Genomic DNA, 12474 nt, shown 5'->3' with positions numbered 1-12474 from the left:
TCTTGAACAGAGCAAGAATTCAGCAAAATATTAGGAGACAAAAAATCTACTAATCCTCTCCAATTCTGTATAACATGTCGGTGCAGGCTCGATGGGCCGAAATGGCCTCTATCTGCACTGTGGGGTTTCTGTGATTTGCAGTATTAAATTCAGTATTGACCAAGCGGTACTACATACTTGACCAGTACGAGCCCTGAAGGATATAGCTGCCAGACTGGGCTTGCGGCAGGTGGTGAGAGAAACAATATGAGGGGAGAAACCTAATTGTCCTCATCCTTACCAAGCTACCTGTCGCAGATGCATCTATCCATAACCATATTGGTGGGAGTGACCATTGCACAGTCCTTGTGGAGACGAAGTTCCGTCTTCACGTTGAAGACACCCTCCATCGTGTTGTGTGGCACTACCACTGTGCTAACATGAAGTAAGCAGGAGTTAGCCATATGCCCCCTCGAGCCTACACTGCCATTCAATAAGATCATGGGTCATCTTCGACCTCAACTTCACTTTCCCGCCCAATCTCCATATCCTTTAATTTTCCCCAAGAGTCCAAAAATCTACCTATCTCAACCTTGAATATAATCAAAGACTCAGCATCCATAGACCTCGGGCAGAGAATTCCAAAGATTCACAACCCTCTGAGTGAAGAAATTCCTCCTCAACTCAGTCTTAAATGGCCTACCTGTTATCCTGAAACTATGCCCCCTAGTTCTAGACTCTCCAAGCAGGGGAAACAGCTCTGCATCAACCCTGTCAAGCAACCTCAGAATCTTGTATGTTTCAATGAGATCACTTCTCATTCTGCTCAATCTCTCATCATAGGATAACCTCATCCCAGGAATCCATCCATTGAATCTTTTTTGCACCGCCTCCAAGGCAAGTATATCCTTCCTCAGATAAGGAGACCACAACTGTGCACAGTACTCCAGGTGTGGTCTCACCAGAGCTCTGTACAATTGTAGTAAGACTTCCTTACTCTTATACTCCAACCCCCTTGCAATAAAGGCCAACATGCCATTTGCCTTCCTAATTGCTTGCTGTACCTGCATGCTAACTTTGTGTTTCTTGTACGAGGACACCCAAATGTCTGAACACCAACATTTAAAAGATTATCATCATTTAAAAAAAATTCTGTTTTTCTATTCTTCCTACCAAAGTGAATAACGTCACATTTCCCCACATTATACTCCATCTGCCACTTTATTGCCCACTCACTTAACCTGTCTATATCCCTTTGTAGACTCGGGCCCAGATATTCCGATCCCTACAGGTGGGTATGCGCTGTATACTCACCTGTAGGGACATCGGAAATGCTGGTTTCAGGCATGCGCTGAAAACCGGCATTTCCAATCTGTCAAGAATGGTCTTAACAGATCCTCCGGTTCCCCTGGAGAAGGGCCTCTGCGGGCAGATAGTTCTGCTTTTTGGAGACCCTCTGCCCACAGAAAACCCTTACAATTTTTACGCCTGGTAACCAGGATAAGAGTTGGGAAAAAGAAAAAAGAAAAAAAAAATTTCACTTAAAAATACTTTGTAAAACAAGATGTTTATTTTTAGCCCTGTAAAAAAACTTAATTTTTTTCAAAAAATTTAATTTTTGTTTAAAATACTTAATTTATTGTAATTTCAAGTCATTTTAAAAATGTGATTTAAAAAAAAATGTATTTAAAGTTTTACTATGTTTTTGGGGTGATCTCCATTCATATAATTGACAGGTCTTCCTGTCAAATGTATGAAGGGAGATTCCCTTCTGTGATTAGCTCCCCATGACCCACATGATCCCAGGGACGCTGCGAACTGCCTGTGCCTCTGGGATACGTGGGCCCTGCACACTTCAAGTTCGGAGAGGCCCAGGAACAGAAGGGTGTGTGTCCCGGAAGTCCTCGGGTAAGGGCGTAGATTTTTCCAGATTGCAGGCCTCCGCCCGCGGGAGGCCTGCGATCGGAAAATACGGGCCTTTGTGTCCTCCTCACAGCTTACTTTCCCACCTAGCTTTGTATCGTCATCAAAGCTGGATACATTGCACTCGGTCTCTTCATCTAAGTCATTAATATAGATAGATTGTAAATAGCTAAAGCCACAGCACTAATCCTTAAGGCACCCCACTAATTACAGCCTGCCAACCTGAAAATAACCCGTTTATCCCTACTAACCAATCCTCTATCTATGCTAATATATTACCCACAACCCATGAGCCCTCAACTTGCGTAACAATCTTTTATGCGACACCTTATTGAATGCCTTTTGGAAATCCAAATTCTACAACCATTGGTTCCCCTTTAACCTGCTAGTTGCATCCTCAAAATATTCTAATAAATTTGTTGTACTATTTCCCTTTCATAAAACCATGTTGATTCTGCCTAATATGATTTTTTAAGTGCCCTGTTACCACTTCCTGAATAATGGATTCCAGCATTTTCCCGACAACTGATGTCAGGCTAACTGGCCTGCAGTTCCCTGTTTTCTCTCCCATCTTCCTTGAATAGCGGGGTTACATTTGCTACCTTCCAGTCCGCTGGGACCATTCTAGAAGCTAGGGAATTTTGGAAGATCACAACCAATGTATCCACTATCTCTGCAGCCACCTCTTTTAGAACCCTAGGATGTAGGCCGTCAGGTCCAGGAGATTTGTCGGATTTTAGTCCCATTAGATTTTCTAATACTTTTTCTCTACTGATATTAATTACTTTAAGTTCCTCACTCTCATTAGCCCCTTGGTTCTCCACTATTTTGTTATGCTTTTTGTATCTTCTACTGTGAAGATAGTTACAAAATATTTGTTTAACTCTGCCATTTCCTTATTCCCCATTATAATTTCTCCTGTCTCAGCCTCTAGGGGATCAACTTTTACTCTTCCTTTTTACATACTTGTAGAAGCTCTTACAATCTGTTTTTATATTTCTTGCTAATTTACTCATTCTATTTTCACCCTTTTCATCAATTTTTTGGTCATCCTTTGCTGGTTTCTAAAACTCTCCCAATCCTCAGGCTTACTACTATTCTTCACAACATTATAAGCCTCTTTTAATCTAATAATATCTTTAGTTAGCCACGAATGGATCATTTTTCCCGTAGAGTTTTTATTTCTCTATGGAATATATGTTCGTTGAGAATTTTGAAATATTTCTTCAAATATTTGACATTGCTTATCTACCGTCATAACGCCATAAATACTATAGCTACGAGAGCAGGTCAGTGGCTGGGTATTCTGCGGCGAGTGACTCACCACCAACAAGGCACAAGTAAGGAGTGTGATGGAATACTCTCCACTTGCCTGAATGCGTGCAGCTCCAACAACACTCAAGAAGCTCAACACCATCCATTAATCTATTTTCCCCAATCTACCTTAGCCAACTCACCCCTCATACCTATGTAATTGGCTTTATTTAAGTTTAAGACTCTAATTTTGACTTGAGTATTTCACTCTCAAACTTAATGTGAAATTCTACCATATCATGATCACTCTGCCCCAGAGGATCCTTTACTATGAGATTACTACTTAACCCTGTCTCATTACATAATACAAGATCTAAAATAGCCTGTTCCCTGTTTGGTTCCATGATGTATTCTTCTAGGAACTGTCTCAACTGCATTCCATGAACTCATCCTCCAGATTACCTTTGCTAATTTGATTTGTCCAGTCTATATGAAGATTAGAGACCCCATGATTATTGCATTACTTTTGTTACAAGCTCCTATTATTTCTTGATTAATACTCTGTCCAACAGTATAGCTACTGTTAGGGGGCCTATAAACTATTCCCACGTTTTCTGCCCTTTATTATTCCTTATCCCCTTTTGCTGATGATTGCAGTGTTCAGTTCCATTCACAATTCCTCAGATAATGAAGCAGTCCATGGCCCCATCCAGCAAGGCCGAGACAACATCCAGGCTTGGGCTGATAAGTGGCAAGTAACATTCATGCCACATATGCCAGGCAATGACTATCTCCAGCAAGAGAGAGTCTAACCACCTCCTCTTGACATTCAATGGCATTACCATCATCGAAACCTCCACCATCAACATCCACCAACACCATTGACCAGAAACTTAACGCCATAAATGCTGTAGCTACGAGAGCAGGTCAGTGGCTGGGTATTCTGCGGCGAGTGACTCACCACCAACAAGGCACAAGTAAGGAGTGTGATGGAATACTCTCCACTTGCCTGGATGAGTGCAGCTCCAACAGCACTCAAGAAGCTCAACACCATCCAGGACAAAGCAGCCCGCTTGTTCGGTACCCCATCCACCATCTTAAAAATTCACTCCCTCCACCACTGGCATACCGTGGCTGCAGTGTGTACCATCTACAAGATGCACTGTAGCAACTCGCCAAGGCTTTTTCAACAGCACCCCCCAAACCCACAACCTCTATCACCTAGAAGGACCATGGGCAGCAGGGGCATGGAAACAACACCACCTCCAAGTTCCCCTCCAAGTCACACACCATCCTGACTTGGAAATATATTGCCGATCCTTCATCGTCGCTGGGTCAAAATCCTGAAACTCCCTCCCTAGCAGCACCTTCACCACGTGGACTGCAGCGGTTCAAGAAGGTGGCTCACCACCACCATCTCAAGGGAAATTAGGGATGAGCAATAAATGCTGGCCTTGCCAGCGATGCCCACATCCCAAGAATGATTAAAAAACTTTTTTTTTAATGCTCCAACTGCTCGAGTTACTATTCATGCATTACAGTGAGAGGCTGCCTCTAATGTCCCCTATTGGAAGGGCAGATTTTTCGAGCCTGATTATGGAGGAAGCCGTTGTCAGTATTTAGAATCCTAGAAACTACAGCACCGAAGACGGCAATTTGGCCCATCACACACGTGTTAGTGTTAGCTCTTCAACTGTAGCAATCTAATTCCCATACATGCCAAATGTTACTATTTAAGCAGATAGTCAATGCTTCAACCCATGTCATCATTTCACAAATAAAATGAGCAATTTCCATTGAAATTTTAGGTTGTTAGATAAACTGGTCATAGCAGTTGGAGTGTTGGACTCGAGTCTGTCAGAACTAATCAGATTGGTTAGAGGGTGGGACTGGAGCCCACTTATGGATTCATACCTTGAATAAGATAATGGATGGTAGCATGTTTTATGACTTACCAACAGAAATATCTAGCCTTGTCCTTTAAGGTTTTAAAAACAGACATGTAAATAGTTAAAAAGCAAAATACTGCGGATGCTGGAAATCTGAAATAAAAACAGAAAATGCTGGAAATACTCAGCAGGTCAGGCAGCATCTGTGAAGGGAGAAACACAGTTAATGTCTCAGGTCGATTACCTTTCATCAGAACCATGTAACTAGTTCCCTCTACTCAGGTACTGTCTCCTTTCCTTTCAAAACTGCTGTTGTCACCCACCTCTGCCTCAGAGAAGAATAAAAGCAGCAATGTCATGGGTAACCCACTCCTCCAAGTTCCCCTCTAAGCCACAAACTATCCTGATGGCCATATATCGCCCTTCCTTTGTCGCCGCTGGGTCAGAATCCTGACATTCCCTGCCCAATGCCATCGTGGGAGCACCATTAAAACTGCAGTGGTTCAAGAAGATGGCCCATCCCTACCTTCCCCAGGCAACTAGGGATGGGCAATAAATGTGGCCTTGCCAGTGTTACCCACACCCCGAGTACAAAGAAAAAAAATGATCGGGAATGAGAGTTTATATTGACAAAGAAAGGCTTTGAATCTTTTTTTCCACTGTAATTGGGAAAATTAGGGAAGGACCTAAGAGGATTCCAAGATTTTGAAAGGCTTTCAGTGGCTAAACAGTGAAAAATGATTTCTACTGGTTGGTGAATCAGGTACTAGGGGCACAGACTCAGGATTACCACTGGAAGAGCGAAGGGCAATTTAGAAGAGTTGTATCCACTCAGAGGGTTATGACAGCATGACCACAAGTAGCTATTAAGTCAGAGATAAATCATCTTTTAAATGGGAATTGATTAAGTATTTGAAAAAGAATATGGATAAGCACAGGGAAATGAGATTCAAACATGCCAACCTAGAAAACTAGTAAAAGCTGACCAACCGTGTCAAAAAGCTATCAGCTGAAAAACTGCCTTGAATGTAGGCTAGATAATGAGGAGTATCTTAAAGGAGGAAAGGGACGTGGAGAGGTTTAAGGAGGTAATTCCAAAGCAAAGGGCCTAGACAGCTGAAGGTATGGCCGTCAATGGTGGGGTGAAAGGAGTGGGGGATGTCTAAGAAGAATGCAAAGTTCTCAGAGGTGTTAGGCGAGGCAATAAGCATGAGGATGACAATTTTAAATTTGAGGTGTTGGAGGACTGGGAGCCAATGTAGGTCAGCAAGCACAGGGGTGATGGGTGACTGGGACTTAGGCACAGGATAGGATGAATGCAGCAGAGTTTTGGGTGAGTTGAAGTTTATGGAGGGTGGAGGAGGGGAGGCTGGATAGGAGAGAATTGCAATAGTTGCGTCTGGAGGTGACAAAGGTATGGATAGGGTTTTGCCAGCAGATGGGCTGAGGCAGGGGCAGAGATGGGCAATGTTATGGAAATGGAGGTAGGTGGTCTTTGAGATGGAGGATATGGGGTTGGAAGCTCAACTCAGGGTCAAATAAGACACCAAGCTTGTGAATAGCTTATTTAAATCTGGGACTAGCTGGGGTGGAGGGTGGCAAAAACAGGAAGACAGATTACTATCTGAATGGCAATAGATTGGGAAAAGGGGAAGTGCAATGAGACCTGGGTGTCCTTGTGCACCAGTCGCTGAAGGTAAGCATGCAGGTGCAGCAGGCGGTTAAGAAGGCAAGTGGTATGTTGGCCTTCATAGCGAGAGGATTTGAGTACAGGAGCAAGGATGTCTTGCTGCAGTTGTACAGGGCCTTGGTGAGACCACGCCTTAAGTATTGTGTGCAGTTTTGGTCACCTTGTCTGAGGAAGGATATTCTTGCCATGGAGAGAGTTCAGCGAAGATTCACCAGACTGATACCTGGGATGGCAGGAATGACGTATGAGGAGAGATTGGGTCAATTAGGCTTATATTTGCTAGAGTTTAGAAGAATGAGAGGGGATCTCATTGAAACTTATAAAATTCTAATAGGACTAGACAGACTGGATGCAGGAAGGATGTTCCCGATGGCGGGGGAGTCTAGAACCAGGGGTTACAGTCCAAGGATAAGGGGTAAGCCATTTAGGACTGCGATGTGGAGGAATTTCTTCACCCAGAGAGTGGTGAACCTGTGGAATTCGCTGCCACACAGGGCAGTTGAGGCCAATTCATTAAATATATTCAAGAAGGAGTTGGATATATTTCTTGAGGCTAAAGGGATCAAGGGATACGGGGAGGAAGCAGGGACAAGGTACTGAATTTGGATGATCAGCCATGATCTCATTAAATGGCGGAGCGGGCTCAAGGGGCCGAATGGCCTACTCCTGCTCCTATCTTCTATGTTTCTATGAATTAGTGGTGGGGAGTAAAGATGACTTCAGTCTCCTTATTGTTTAACTGGAGGAAATTATGGCTCATTCAGGATTGGATGTTGGACAAGCAGTCTAATAAAGAGGCAGTGGGAGTGGGGGGTGGGGTGGGGGGGCTGGTATCAAGAGGTGGTGGAGAGATAGATCTGGGTGTCAACAGTGTTCATAAGAACATAAGAAATAGGAGCAGGAGTAGGCCAATCGGCCCCTCGAGCCTGCTCCGCCATTCAGTAAGATCATGGCTGATCTGATCCTAACCGCCAATCCAGTATCACAGAACCATCTCCTGAATCTAACAGAATTAGACACACGAAATAGGAGCAGGATCAGGCTACACGGCCCCTGGGCCCGCTCCGCTACCCACAGGGCCATGACCGATCCGAACCTAGACTCATGTCCAAATTCCTGCCCGCTCCCCGTAACCCTTAATTCCCTTTACTTCTAGGAAACTGTCTATTTCTGTTTTAAATTTATGTAATGATGTAGCTTCTACAGCTTTTTGGGGCAGCATATTCCATGGACCTACCACCCTCTGAGTGAAGTAGTTCCTCCTCATCTCAGTTTTGAAAGAGCAGCCCCTTATTCTAAGACTATGCCCCCTAGTTCTAGTTTCAACCATCATCGGGAACATCTTCCCCGCATCCACCCGATCCGACCCCTTCACAATCTTATATGTTTCAATAAGATCGCCTCTCATTCTTCTGAACTCCAATGAGTAGAGTCCCAATCTACTCAACCTCTCCTCATATGTCCATCCCCTCATCCCCGGGATTAACCAAGTGAACCTTCTTTGTACTGACTCGAGAGCAAGTATGTCCTTTCTTAAGTATGGACACCAAAACTGTACGCAGTATTCCAGGTGCGGCCTCACCAATACCTTGTACAACTGAAGCAATACCTCCCTATTTTTATATTCTATCCCCCTAGCAATGAAAGCTAACATTCCATTGGCCTTCTTAATCACTTGCTGCACCTGCATACTAACCTTTTGAGTTTCGTGCACCAGGACCCCCAGATCCCTTTGTACTTCAGTACTTTCCAGTTTCTTGCCATTAAGATAATAACTTACTCTACGATTTTTCCTGCCAAAGTGCATAACCTCACACTTTCCAGTATTGTATTCCATCTGCCAAATCTCTGCCCACTTACTTAGCCTGTCGATGTCCCCTTGCAGGTTTTTTATGTCCTCCTCACTCACTACTTTCCCTCCCATCTTAGTATCATCTGCAAACTTTGATATGTTACACTTGGTCCCCTCCTCCAAATCGTTAATATAGATTGTAAAGAGTTGGGGACCCAGCACTGACCCCTGCGGAACACCACTAGTTACTGATTGCCAGTCTGAGAATGAACCATTTATCCCAACTCTCTGCCTTCTGTTAGATAGCCAATCCTCTATCCATGCCAGAATATTACCCCCAATCCCGTGATTTTTTTATCTTAAGCAATAATCTTTTGTGTGGCACCTTGTCAAATGCCTTTTGGAAGTCTAAATACACTACGTCCACTGGTTCCCCTTTATCCACCCTATACGTTGCTTCCTCAAAGAACTCCAGCAAATTTGTCAAACATGACTTCCCCTTCATAAAACCATGCTGACTTTGTCCTATTAAATTATGATTATCCAAATGTCCTGTTACTGTCTCCTTAATAATGGACTCCAAAATTTTACCTAGCACAGATGTTAGGCTAACCGGTCTATAATTTCCAGCCTTCTGTCTACTGCCCTTTTTAAATAAGGGTGTTACATTAGCAGTTTTCCAGTCTGCCGGGACCTTTGCCGAGTCCAGGGAGTTTTGGAAAATTATTACCAATGCATCCAAATATAGTTGGGTACAGTTAACGTCCACTCTCACTTCCAATGGAAATTCTGGAGCCATTGGGACAGCATCCCAACACATTCCCCACTAATGTAGAGGAAAATTCTGCTTAATGTTCCTTAAAGTAGGGGATCAACATGTAGCAGTGGTGGAGAAGTCCATGATAGAATAATTACACATGGACTCTGAATAGAGTAGGCTGAATGCCTGTTCCTGACTGGGCTTTATTTTTTTACTTGCAATAACTTTGAGCAGTCTCCCCAGTTGAACTAAATGGTCAATTTATAAGCGGCAGAGTGAGGGTGGAATCATAGATTATTGCTTTAAAAAAGAATGATACGCCATTCTGAATTTTTTTGGTGGTTGTTACTTTATGGACTGCAGTTGTTACCCATCACACCAAGTCTAATAGCATTATGTGTATATCCTGCATCATATGATTTCAGGCCCCTGAAAGCCATCATTCATTCCTTCTGCTAAAGCCAGTTAACATGTGGTGGGTTCAAGAATGACAGCTTTGATACTGTAAGCAGTGGCTTTTTGAGCACGTTCATGTTAAGTAGGTCTGAAAGTCATTACATTATGTCTCTAAGTGGTGAAGAAAGCGGCTTTCCTTGCCTTAGTGCCTGCTAAGCCTGAAGAACATATTCATGTGACTTGAAAGAAAAGTTCAAATGACAAAGCAACTCCAAAGAAAAATTGGCAATAAATCCTGGTATGCCTGCAATAATAATAATAATAATCAACTTTATTGTCATTGTTAGTGCACAAGTGCAGTACAACGAAATGTAGGCTTGCGGTACTGTTTTGAGTTCAGCACATCCTTTTTTTGGGTGGGGGGGGGGGGGAGGGGGTATGGGTTAAGATCCCAGTTTTACTAGACATTGTAAACATCATCAGGTTCTGCTTTTTTGTGCATTTGTAAATACTTAAAACTATGCAATCAGCTTCCATTGTGTTGGATGTTGCATAACCATTACTTCGGACCAACCTAGTTAATATTAACAGGGAGTTCAGCTTGTAACAGCACAGGGACCTGTAAAACAATTCCCGTAATTAACAATTTGAAAATTGCTTTTGGTGCTGTGCACAGTTGGAAGCAGGAGTCATTCATCCCCGGTCCATTCATCTCACATTTGGAAGGTTTCACTCTCTTACATTGGCTGAATATGAGTTTTGAGAGGCCTGGCCCAATCATTTCCACAATTAGGTAAGGGTATCAAGGGATATAGCGCTAAAGCGAGTAAATGGAGTTGAGGCACAGATCTAATTGAATGGCAAAGCAGGCTCAAGGGGCTGAATAGCCGACTTCTGTTCCCTTGTTACCATTAAATGCACAAACCCTAAACCATAGCTGCCATTTTCAATGGTCTGAATGACTATAAATAACCCGTAAATTCATTTCAAAATAACAAGTGAAATGGTTTCCTTTGTCTGACCTCTGACCAGTAGCATAAATGGTTCTTGCTCCACAGTAGTGCCAGTACAGTTAGTATAAGGCAATTACCAGGAGGAATCATTCCTAATGTGCTTCTTGGGCAGTGTTCCCACCTGTCCAATCTTTTTAAAATTCCATGAAAGAGCTTTGAAAGAGTATTGAGTACCTCTTTCCTAAATGAGAAATCATTTAAAAAAATGAATGTGACACTATAAACTGATTTAATGTGACAGCCTCATGTAGCATAATTAACTTATTAATATTAACTGTGCCAGGAGCTTGACTGCATTATTAAAAGGAAGCAAGATTAACAACTGATTCTTGAATGTTGGGATTAGCAGGAAACTACCAGGGGCCCAATTTTCCCACCCAACAGCAATCAGTTAACTCAATACGTACTGGGAATTGAATTTGGGACCTTCTTGTTTGATTGGCTTGATAGACATTATGCTGTGTGACAGTAGACAGATTCTTACCGTATTTGCTTGAAATTCCTTTCTCTGCTATTATAGCAGAAGTGTTAACTCATTTAAAATAAATGAATTACCATCTCCGCTAAATAAGCACAGAGAAATTTCAGTTCAATGCATTGTATTTTTTAAAATTAGTTTTCAGGATGTTGAACTTCCTTCTTTTTGACAGGTTTGCCCGTGTGTAAGGGCCTCAACTTTTTAGAAATGTAAAAAGGAGACGTAAGGACTTGATTCTTTAAGGTAAGTGGTCTATTATTTAAAATTATAACATTTTTTCCACAGCTTTATTGTTTTTAAGGACTTTACAGTAAGGTAAATGTATTTTTAGACCCGATTTATTAAATAATTATTTTTTTCAAAAATTTGATTAATTGTTTAAAATAGTTTTTTAAAGTTATTTATAGTTCATTTAATTATTGGGATGTTTTAAAAAAATTTATTTAAAGTTTAAATAGTGTTTTGGGCGCCCATAGTTTTCATGAGTTTGACAGTTCTTACTATCAAACTCATGAATGAAGTTTCCCCTCCCCTGATTGGCTGCCCAGTGCTCACCTGATCCCAGCCGGCACATCGAACTAACTACGCCGCTGGATCAGGCAAGCACAGCGCGCCGACAGCTGAACCGGGCCAGTGACAGGAATTCCAAGCAGGCCCAGGCTTCAGCTGTCGGCGCGCCAGGTAAGTGCGCATCGGGGGCTTGCACGCGCGGCAAGCCCCCGAACCTAATTTCTGGGCCAGTGTGTCCAATTCTGGGCACCACACTTTAGGAAGTATGGCAAGGCCTTGGAGTGGGTGCAGAGGAGATTAGCCAGAATGATACCAGGGATGAGGAACTTCAGTTATGTGGAGAGACTGGAGAAGCTGGGATTGTTCTCCTTAGAGCAGAGAAAGGTTAAAGGGAGATTTAATGGAGGTGTTCAAAATGATGAAGGGTTTTGATAGAGTAAATAAGGAGAAACTGTTCCCACTGGCAGGAGGGTCGGTAACCAGAGGACACAGATTTAAGATAATTGGCAAAAGAACCAGAGGGGAGACGAGGAGAATATTTTTTACACAAAAAAGTTGTTATGATCTGGAATTCGCTGCCTGAAAGGCTGGTGGAAGCAAATTCAATAGTAACTTTCAAATGTGAATTGGATATTTATTTGAAAAGGAAAGAAATTACAGGGCTATGGGGAAATAGCAGGGGAGTGGGACTAATTGGATAACTCTTTCAAAGAGCTGGCACAGGCACGATGAGCTGAATGGCCTCCCTCTGTGCTGTATGATTCTGTGTTACATAGAATTAGAGAGGATA

This window comes from Somniosus microcephalus, chromosome 9 (genome assembly GCF_052327205.1).
Source record: "Somniosus microcephalus isolate GS21.2 chromosome 9, FLI_Smic_1.0, whole genome shotgun sequence".
Classification (NCBI taxonomy): Eukaryota; Metazoa; Chordata; class Chondrichthyes; order Squaliformes; family Somniosidae; genus Somniosus; species Somniosus microcephalus.
This window is presented reverse-complemented; position numbering follows the sequence as displayed.